Source organism: Furipterus horrens, unplaced genomic scaffold (assembly GCF_987537825.1).
Source record: "Furipterus horrens unplaced genomic scaffold, mFurHor1.1.pri manual_scaffold_9, whole genome shotgun sequence".
Classification (NCBI taxonomy): Eukaryota; Metazoa; Chordata; class Mammalia; order Chiroptera; family Furipteridae; genus Furipterus; species Furipterus horrens.
This window is the reverse complement of record NW_028327179.1, coordinates 48,524,501-48,536,024: the sequence shown is the minus strand read 5'-3', so window position 1 is coordinate 48,536,024 and position 11,524 is coordinate 48,524,501.

The window sequence follows — 11,524 nt, the reverse complement described above, 5'->3', positions numbered from 1 at the left end:
CCTTCACTAACATTTGTGTGTCTTCAAGCATGCAGCTCATGTTTCTCACTTTTAACTCCATGTATCATAGAATTGTACACTTGAAACCTATATAATGTTATTAACCAACATAACACCAATAAACTTAATTTAAAAAAATTTAAATAGTACAAAAACTCCAAATAGTCTTTAGGGTAGTATTGTGAGAATCAATGGAGGAACATTGAAAATAATTTAGCATCATGCATTATAATGGGAAGAGGTTGAAACCTGGGCTGATTTTGATTTAACATCTTGGTATTAGTATTGGCTTTGTCATGGACTAGTCATGTGAAGTTGGACAATGGGTTGAGTCCTCAGTTTATTCACCTCTAAATATAGTGTTAAGACTGCTGCCCAAGACCCTTTAAGCTCTAGTACTGCATAATTCCATTAAAGTTTATTCTGAAACATGTTAAAAGCTTATATAAAATATGTGAAAGTATATTGACTTTTTCTTCTCACAAAGAACATGGTATATATAGCCTAAAGTGTTAAGTTAAATATCATCTCCTTTACTTTTTTTGGTAGAAAATGACTTTCAGTTGATCTTCTATCAATAAAGAAAAGAGTATTTAAATAATACTTAGCAATAAGTGACAGTAAAAGCTAAATTCATATCATATGTAAGCTAATCAAGATTATGACTGGCGATTATAAAATTATATAAAAACATAGAAATTAAATTGTTCCTATTATTTTCCATAAAAACTAAAACAATCAAATGTTAGTTAAAATAAAACTACAATAATAACAGTAGTAAAGTCCTTATTTTTTACCATAATGTGGTGAGCGCTGTTCTAAGAAGTTTGCATGTATTTAACTTGTTTAATTTTTATAACAATCCTAGAGATGGTTATGATTTCCCTCATCTCTAAGATGAAGAACTTTGCTCAAGGTCACAGAGCCAGTTTACCTCTCAGGTGTTTTGAGATCAGATAACATTTGTGAAATAGTGTGTGTAAAAATGTAACTGGGCAGCCAGGGTCCAGCCACTAGCCACCTTGTATTAGCACCACACAAAGATTTTTGGAGAAGGAACAGGTTTTTATTAAAAGGGTTCCCAATTTGAGGGGGCTGGGAGCATCCCTGCTCCAAGCCAACACCATCTGCAAAGTACAAAAATTCCCTTGTTCCCAAAAAGATTAAATTCCAAATCCACACCCAGAAGTTCCCCATTATTGCTTATCTGTAGCCCAAGGTTGTTACTCAAATGGGAGGTCTCCATCTCTCCAGCCCCAGGTTCTCTCTCTTTGATGCCAGAATCACCATCTCCTCACAGTAGCTTTCTCCTTCTCCCTCTCCCTCTCCCTCTCCTGGTGCAATGTCAGATCACTCCAGATGGTCATGCAGGGGAAGCTCCATCCATGGGCCCTGGTGCCTGAAGCTGTCTGCACCCTCTGTGTGCTGCTCTCAGAAAGAGCCCAAGGGTTGGCACCATTTGAGGCTCAGGACAGGACTCTTCCTCTTCGAGCTGGCCTAAGCCCCTAGCTGTCCCTCCCATGTGGGGCAAAAGCAAGAGAAAACAGCTTTTGCCTGTGTTCTGTTTTAAAGCCCCTCCCAAAATCCTATGTTCTGTTGAAGTGTTCAGCTTTTCAACCAATGTGGGCCATGTTGGCCATGTTTGTCTTTGTCCCCCTTCTGGCCACCATTCCATAAGGGGGCAAATTCTCCAGTTGTTATTGGAGAAACCCTAGTTCTTCTCCTCTATGCAGTAAAGAATTAGAGATCAGCAAGCCTATTTGCTTGCATGCAAAATTTATTAATGAATGGGAGAGCAAAAGCAAGGGCAGCCAAAGGCCAGGTGGCCAGAGCCAAGAGAGCTAAGAGAGCAATTCCTCTGTTTTGAGGACTTACATAGTTGACAGGATGGGGGTGAAGAAGTTACATATTGATTGACAGATAAAGGTGGTGTGCCAGCTTTCCAGGACTGAGGAGTGACTACCAGAAGGTGTTAATAGGCTTCTTCCTTTAGGCACTGTGGACCTTTCCTGGCCTTTCAGGCCTTGGGGTGAAAGTACAGTTTCAAAGGCTTTCCTTCCCATATAGTGGAAAGGATGCATAGACTTTCAAGGACTGCCCTCCTCCCCTGCTAGCATGGTGTTTTCTTGTGGTGTTGGAACACCTGGCAATATTATCAGGCCAGGCCCAGGCCGGCTAAGTTAGCGGGTGAGACGTGTCTTCCTCTGCTACTCATTCGACTATAACACAGGAACATGTAGGAGCCCTGGGTGTCAGTGGGGTGGGGGCATTTGGCCCCCACAGCTCACGCAGGTGCTTGCAGCCTGTGTCATGAGCTGCATTGTTTGATTGTTTACTGTAGCCCCAAGGATATGGAAGCATGCCCTACCCAGCTCCTGTGTCAATCCCAGGCTGCCTTCAGTGCTCCTCAACCCTCTCAAATTCAGGTCTCCCTCCAGGGAGCACAGCTCTGCCCCTCTTCCTGCTCACTGCTCTGCTCAGTTGCTGGCTCACTGTTTACAGTTGCCTGAGGCAGTAACCTTCTACCTGAACCTCTCTTTGCTTGGTTATGAGGCAATGCATGCTGACTTGTTTAACATTACCTCCCTTCTCCAGGAAGGCAGACCACCCTGCCCCCAGCCTTTTCCAGGTGGGGAGCATCCTCTCATGCCAGGTTGGGGATTCCCCCCTCTGCTCTCCAGATATTTGGCCTGGCCACCCCCTCACCAAAATATTTTGTAAAGTGTTAAGTGTCAAACAAGTTAACTTCCCTTATTATGACTGGGAAATCTTTTAATGTCTTCAATATATTTAATAAGATGGAAATGAATAATAAGGTATTTCAAAACTTTAGAAGACCATATTGTAAAAAGACACAAGATGTGTTTAATGAAATAATGGATCTAGGTAACGATTATCAGTGGCAGCCAAGACCACAGGTAAAAAGCTGAGGGAAAATGTTGTTTTATAATGGGTGGATCAGGGTGACTACTCTTAAACTTGCTGAGAAATGTTAACATCAAAAAGAGAGATAATCAGGTATATGGGTCCTTTCATGAAGGCATTTAACCCCATTTATGATAAAAAAAGCAAGCCTGAATCTACTCAAGATTGTAAGCTTAACTCAAGGTTTTAGTAAATGCTGGGGACAGAGGTACACTAGACTGTTAACTCAAATGATGAAATCAGCCAAATCCAGAAGGTGAGTATCATATAAGACAAATGATTTGGTTTCTTCAGCAAATAAATTCCAGAATATGGGGGGAGAGGGAGAATTACAATTTTTTAAATATTCAAGAGGTATGTATAAAATGTATTTTCTAGACTTCGGATCTTGATTTGAACAAACCAATTGTTTTTAAAACAATAGGGGGACTTTGAATACTAACTTGATTATTTAGTGATAATGTTACAGCCACTCGGTGACTTACAAGCTCGGAGACCCCAGCTCAGCTTCTTTCCACAGCTTTTACCTTCTTCTATTTGCTTATGACTTGTTTATAACTCTTGTAAAGTTATATCTTACAGGATGTCTAGTCTTTTTGCAGAGATAATTGGTTTACAAAGAATTCCACATGACTAAAAGGCTGCAGCTGCAGCTAAAAATAACCTAATGGCCTTGCAAATCTCTGTTCCTGTTACTGCCAAGACATTCCTACAGACCTGCCCAGCCCCTGCTTCCCGCCAAAAGAAGAAACAAAGAAGCAAAGCACTATATAAGCCCTGCCCTAAAACCCATTCAAGGTTGGAGCTTTGTTAGAGACCTGCTCAGGTCTCAGCCCGACCAAGGGGACCAAGGGCAATAAACTTTGCTTACTTTATACACTGCTTCAGAGTGTTCTGTCTTGCCTATGCAGCCACAACAATAATAAGGGATTATTGTTATTACTTAAATGAGTTATAGTATAGTGGGTTTTTAGGCCTTATCTATTAGCAATAAAAATGAAAGTGTTTACACATGAAATAATATTATATTTATGTTTAGTTTCAAAAATTTAGTGTGGGAGGGGAGTGGGGCATATAGATGAAACAAGACTGGCCGTGAGTCAGTCAGTGAAGGCATGTGATGTGTACATGAGACTTTATTATAACATTCCATCTATTTTTGTGTCAATTTTTCTATAATGGAAAAGATTTAGGGGGGAAAGGGAAACAAATTATACAAGATGAAATAGTTTTTGAAATCGAAGATAATCTACCTAAATTTCACTTTGTGTGTATAAAATGAAAATACATTGCAAATGTTCTCTGAAAAAAAGACACAGACAGAACCACTGGGCATTTGTTAATTGTTGTTTCTTTCTTGTTTAATTTAGGACTTAAGAACTTTTAAAAAGACCATCTAAATTATTCTGTTATTTAAGAAACATTCATTGAGCATACACTAAGTGCTAGACTTGCATTTTGCTATTTATATATATATATATTTGTGGAATTTTAGCTATAATATAAAACCAGGAGGATACAAGACCAAGCAATTAGAAACCAGTGCAGGATAACATTGTAACAAAACTAGCTAACTACCTTCTAGAGATCTGTGCTTTCTTTCCAGAGAATATGGTAGTTTTAGGGAGCAGATGCTCACCTTGTACATTTTCTAGCACAAAGTGACTTGGAGCAAAAGTGCTATGACATGTCCCTACTGGACTGAGAGGGTCAAGAAGAAGATGTGCTTTCTCATCTCTTTCTCTGACTTCTGGTGCCTGGGCAACTCTGGGAGATTTGTGGTAGAGATGGCAGAGCCTCTATCACCCTGGGTCACTAAATGGTTACAAAAAGCACAGCACCCCAACATTGTCATTGCCAATGCACCAATACTTATACACTATTATCAGTGAACAACAAGTGTACTTCTATGATGTTAAGCCACTGATATTTGGGGTTTTATCTGTTTTCGAGGGTAGTTTCAGTTGTTACTTGGAATATTGCTATGTATACTCAGGGGTGAGAAAAATTAGAAAATGTTTCATGGAAAAGGTGAAGCTAGAGCTGGATTTTGAACTATGAGCTGTATGAAAGTGGCTAAATGGAGAGGAGTGGAGTGGGAGGGATACCATAATATGGAACCAACAGAGGAACCACAACAAAAATTAGCATGGAGGTAGGGTTTAGTGAGACCATTCTGTTAGCAGGTGCAGGGTGGGGAGAATGGGAAATGAGGTTGAAGAGGCATAATGGGATTAGAGTATTGTGACCCTTGAAAATTTAGGGCCTGATTCAATGTAAACCACTGACATTTCTGGAATAAAAGGATATCTGATGAAAGGTCTATATTAGAAAAATCAGTGAGATAAGAGTGCAAGATGGGCCCAAAGGAAAAAGATTAGTTTGAGTGACATCCAGTTTTGATATAACTAGAGACCACATCAGCAAACTCAGTAAAGAGGAAGGGATAAGTTCAAGTGTCATCTTAAAGCACAAATCCACAGGGCTTGACAACAGAGGGAAAAACATGAAACCAAAAGTCTATATTCAATCAGAAGATCTGTGTCTAATCTTAACTCTCAAAATTGTGAGTTCTATTTTTTTAGACACATCATCTAATCTCACTGAGAGTTTTTCTTCCTTTGTAAAATGAGGTGATAGAACAAGATAACCCCAAAGTTTCTTTCATCTGTAAAACCTTATGGTTATGAAATCATGAAAGAAAAAAAAAATAAAACATAAGTGATATATTCAGTAAAAGAAGGCAGAGAAGGGAACATATTCTAGTGTATGACTGAAACAATTTATTTGAGCTGGTCCCCTATTGGTGGGCACTTGAATTGTTACTAATCATTTGGATTACAATGTAGCATTAATCAACACAAAAGTGCTTGAAATCTAGATTTTTCACTTACGCTTTAGTTTCTTATTTAAATCTTCACCTAAGGACATATCCATTGATATGAGAGACAGACAGAGAGACAGACAGCCAGACATATGAGAGAAACATCAATCGGTTTCCTCCCAAATGCGCCCTGAGCAAGGATGGAACCCAGAACCTAGGCATGTGCCCTGACTGGGAATCAAACCCATGACCTTTCAGATGATGCTCCAACCGAGTCACACTGGCCAAGGTTACACTTTAGTTTTAAAAACAAATCCTGCATACAATAACTTGCCATAACAGTTACACTAATTGAAATGTTAATTCTCTCTTAGAGATCAAGATAAGTCTAAAGTTTATTTACTTATTCCAAAGATTAAAAAATGTGAAAGTACTTTGAAAAAATTATAGCTTCACATATTTGCAAATTATCATCTTTATTATTACTTTCAATCACAGATAGCACTAGCTATGTTTTCCCTAGACAACTATGAATAAAATAACATTAAAACATTGTGTTTTTTCTTTATTTTTGTTTTTCTTTTACAATTCTTCTTGACTTTGTTTCAATTTGTATTACTTTACAAATACAAAGACACGCTAGGCAAAACTATTTTCTAAAGTAAACTAAGAGAGCACTAATTTCAATTCTGAAAGTAATCACTGATACTGTACTATAGAGGGCAAATAGGAAAAACAGTCCCTGATATTTAAGTTTTCAGAGACTCCATGATTGTCTTTGTATGTTATTAAATAAAAATGCCACTTAGCTGGTATTTATCTTACAAACTTATAAGGGTCTCTGGATAAATATGTAGACAATGCTTGACCCTGGTCCAATTATGCTACAGAAGAGAGGCCAAGATTGATGAAATCTTGGCTGGTGTAGCTCAGTAGATTGAGTGCTAGCCTGCAAACAGAAAGGTCATGGATTCGATTCCCAGTCAAGGCACATGTCTGGTTTTAAGGCCAGGTTCCCAGTTGGGGGGCATCCAAGAGGCAACTAATTGATGTGTCTCTCCCTCTCTTTCTCCCTTCCTTCCTCTTTCTCTGAAAATAATAAATAAATAAATAAATAAATAATTTTTTAAAAGAAGAAATGGGTTCACAAACATATATCTGCACATGTATCTGCCAACAAACTGGTACTCAGGATATATAAAGAACTACAATTCAATCTTGAAAACTAAACCACCTAATAAAAAAGTGGAAGACGATTTAAACAGATGTCTTCACAAAGAAAGGCCTGTGAATGGCCAACGGCATATACAAAGTACTGAACATTAGTCATCAGGAAATGCCAATGAATGTTGCAGTAAGATACAATTATGTATAATAGGTAAAACTAAAAAAAACTGGCAATCCTAAACATTGATAAAAATGTGGAGCAACCAAAATCCATACATTAATGACAGAAATGTTAAATGGCACAATTATTTTAGAAAAGGCCTGATACATTCTTTTTTTTTAAATTATCAATTTTTAAAGTATATTTTATTAATTATGCTGTTACAGTTGTCCCAATTTCTTTTCCCTTTGATCCCCTCCACCCAGTACACCCTTTCCCTCCAGCAATTCCATGCCCCCTAGTTCATGTCCATAGGTCATGCATATAATGTATTTGGCTTCACCCTTTCCAATATTCTTAACTTCCCTCTGTCTATTTTGTACCTACCAATTATGCTTCTTAATCCCTGCACCATTTCCCCATTTCTCCCCCTATCTCCTCCCAGCTGATAACCCTCCAAATGATCCTCATATCTATGATTGTGTTCCTATTATGGTTGTTTACTTAGTTTATTTGTTTTTTAGGTTCTGTTGTTGATCGTTGAGTTTGTTGTCATTTTAATGTTCATAGTTTTGATCTTCTTTTTCCAAAAGAAGTCTCTTTAAGATTTGACATAATAAGGGCTTGGTGATGATGAACTCCTTTAGCTTTACCTTGTCCGGGAAGCACTTTCTCTGCCCTTCCATTCTAAATGGTAGCTTTCCTGGATAGAGTAATCTTGGTTGTAGGTCCTTGCTTCTCATCACTTTGAATACTTCTTGCCAGTCCCTTCTTGCCTAAAAAGTTTCTTTTGAGAAATCAGCTGAGTCTTATAGAAACTTTTTGTAGGTAACTCTCTTCTTTTCTCTTGGTACTTTTAAGTTTCTCTCCTTAACCTTTGGCATTTTAATTATTATGTATGTTGGTGCGGTCCTTTTTGGGTCTAGCTTGTTTGGCACTCTCTGTGCTTCCTGGATTAGAATGTTTATTTCCTTTGCCAAATTAGGGAAGTTTTTCTTCATTATTTTTTCACATAATTTTTCAATTTCTTGCTCCTCCTCTTCTCCTTCTGGCACCCTATGATTTGGATAGTGGCACATTTAAAGTTGTCCCAGAGGTTCCTAAGCTTCTTCTTGTTTTCTTTGTTTGTTTGTTTGTTTTTTTAATTCTTGTTTCTTTATTCTATACTGGTTTTTTATTTCTTCCTTATGTTTCAAATCATTGATATGAACCCTGGTTTCCTTCCCTTCATCATTGATTTCGTGTGGATTTTCCTTTATTTCACTTAGCATAGCCTTCACTTCTTCCCTTATGTGTTTGCCATACTCAAGCATGTCTGTCAAGTGTGTGAGCATCATTTTCACCAGTGTTTTGAACTCTATGTATGTTAAATTGGCTATCTCTTTGTCGCTTAGTTCTCCCACTGGAACCTTGATCTGTTCCCTCTTTTCAGCCATTCTTCTATGTCTCCTCAACTTGACAGGTTCCTGTGTTTGCCACTGTGTCTTAGGTAGAACTGTCACACCTGGTATATTGTAAGGGGCAGAGCCTTAGGTATTCATCAGTATAGGGCAACCGGTTTTACCACATTGTGGTGCTGTAGGTAGGGAAGGGGTCAGAGAGGGACCAATATCACTTGCTCAGCACTCATCCCTTTTTCAGGCACTTCTCCCATTTCCCATGTGGGACTGGTGCTTCTCTAGGTGTTGCCCTGGCCATGGTTCCCAGAGTCGGTGGGTCTGCAGATGTTCTAGGATGATGGGCCCTCTAAAATAACAGACTCTGCCAAGAGACTGGCATTTCTTCCACCGCCCCAAACCCCACTGGATTGCACAGTCAGAAGCAATGAGGCTTTATTTTCCCCAGCGCTGGAACATGAGCTGAGTGGTCTGGTGTGGTGCTGGGAGCACTCCTCAGGTGTCCCTTCCTTCTTATTTGAATGTGTGACTGTGCTTTCCACCGGCAGGCCACAGCCACTGCAACTGCCACACAACCACCGCCTACTACACCACGTTCCCTCTGCCCCTCCTCCTCTCTTCTTTCCTGTCTGGATGAGTATTTCTTCTTCCTATCTTTGTTTGTTGGACTTCTATGCAGCTTGATTTTCTGGAATTTCTGGTTGCCTCCAGTTTTGAGGTAGTTGTATTCCTTCTTAGTTGCCTACCCATGCTTTCATCTTGGCTGGAAATCCAGGCCTGGTACTTTCTTAAATATCAAGTGCACACCTACCTTATGACCCAGGAATTCCACTCCTCAATACCAAAAAGAAAGCAAAACACATATTCATAAAAACACTTGTACAAAAAAGCTCATAACAGCTTTATTCATCATAGTCAAAAACCTGGAAAACACTCAGATGTTTATCAGTAAAAGAATAGGCAAACCAACTGTGCTATAGTCACATAGTAGAATGCCACTCAGCAATAGAAAAGAACTATTGGTGCACCAACAATATGGATAAATCTCAACATTGTGCTGAATGAAGATATACATTTTACGATTCCATCTGTATAAAGTTGTGGAACAGGAAAAACTAATATGAAATATAGAAAAAAATTAAAACACTGATTATCTGGGGTAGGAGTAAGGTGGGTGAGGGTCAACTGGAGAAAGGCAGGAGGAAACTTGCTGGAATATGGTAGTAATGTTCTCTGTCTTGATAGGGGTTTAGGCTATACAGATGTATACATTGGTCAAAACTCAGCAAATGGTAAGTTTAAGATTGGTACATTGCATGAAAGAAAAAAAAACTATAAACAATATAGAACTCTAGTTAATGATACCTATGCTGAAGCCTTTAGAGATGAAGTATACTTATATCTGAAACTTATTGCATCAAAAATAAAGATGAGCTGATGGGTGGATGAAGGAATAAATAAATGCATAGTTGGGTAGCAAAGCAAATATGATAAAATGTTTATAGTAGAATATGTATGGGTGGGTATATGGATATTCACTACACAGATATTTCAACCTTTCTAATTTATTAAAATAAAATCTTGGGTAATGAAAAGAAAACAATGGAACTTCAATTGTATTTCTTATCATGATGCTTGATGAGAAAATAAGAGCAATTTATAAAAATAAGTTGTAGAGCAACAGAAAAAGAGGGATTTAGCCATAAAATGAGGTTAATATTTAGTAAGCTTCTGGTTCCCTGAGGTGTACCTGAATTTTTATGAAAGATATTAGATTTGATAAAGGTATTAAAACTGTGGACACTGTCACAGCTGGTACGGCTCAATTTGTTGGGCGTTGTCCTTCAAATCAAAAAGTGGCAATTCTGACTCCTGGTCAGGGCACATGCCTGGGTTGTGGGTTTGGTCCCCAGTTGGGCACATGCAAGAGGCAATGTTTCTCTCTCACAGCCATGTTTCTCTCCCTTTCTTTCTCCATCCCTTTCCCCCTCTCTAGAATCAATTTAAAAAAAAACAAAAAAAAAAAACAAAAGCTGTGGACACTGATGTCATTATGTATCATTCAAGTGATCTGCAATATAAAAATCAGTGTAGGGGTGGAAGAGACTACAAATAAAAACAAAGGAAATAAAGGTGAATTAAAGGGAACAAGGAAAAACTAATGAATAGAACAAAACATACCATGGCCAATTTTATGAGAAAGCTAAATGGCCAATTTTGAATTCTTCAGAATCATGGTGTTTTGTACACACATTTTCAGCTTCTGAATTGAGAGCTTCAGTGACACTTTATACTTATAGTCAAAAAGGTTGCAACAGGAAAATAAACACATTGATCTTGGTTTTAATATCTGTCAAAACAGTAATCAAGGTAAACATGACTGGAGGCTCCATTTCAAAAACAAAGGGAAGGGCAAAAAAATTCAGCTGATAAAACTGTGGTTGGTGGAGGAAAGAAAAGTTATACTGCAGTAGAGAGGAACTGAAAATAAAGACATCATTAGTGGGACACACCTGTCCATAATGAAATATTTGTTTTAAAATAGATTTTCTTTGAGCTTTAAACCCTAAACTGTGCTATGTCTCTGAGAATGTCGCAGAATGGCCTATTTTCAGTTCTTAATCCCAGAGCTAAATACGAATCATTTACTTTCCTGTTAAAGGAGAGTTTAAATTTGCTTTATGGATTGCAGAACTAGGCATGCATTAATATATCTTTTATGGCCCCTGACCTAGCAGAGCATGAGAAGCATCTGAAGTATGAAATAAATGCAGAGTTCTCATAAGAGATTATATTCTATATTGCAAATGCAACATTGATTTAGTTTCTATTTTGCAGATTCTTTTAATTCTACAAAGAATAACATCGCTTGCAATATTGAATGACAATTGTCTGCAGTCTGTGAACATAAAGAATCCTAAATCAATGGACTGAATCAATTTAGCACATTTTCATCCCTTTTTTGAGATGTAAATTCAATATACTGCCACTACAACCTTGCCTGTAATCTTGACATACAGGTTGCAATCTTTTAAAAGATAATACTAGAAT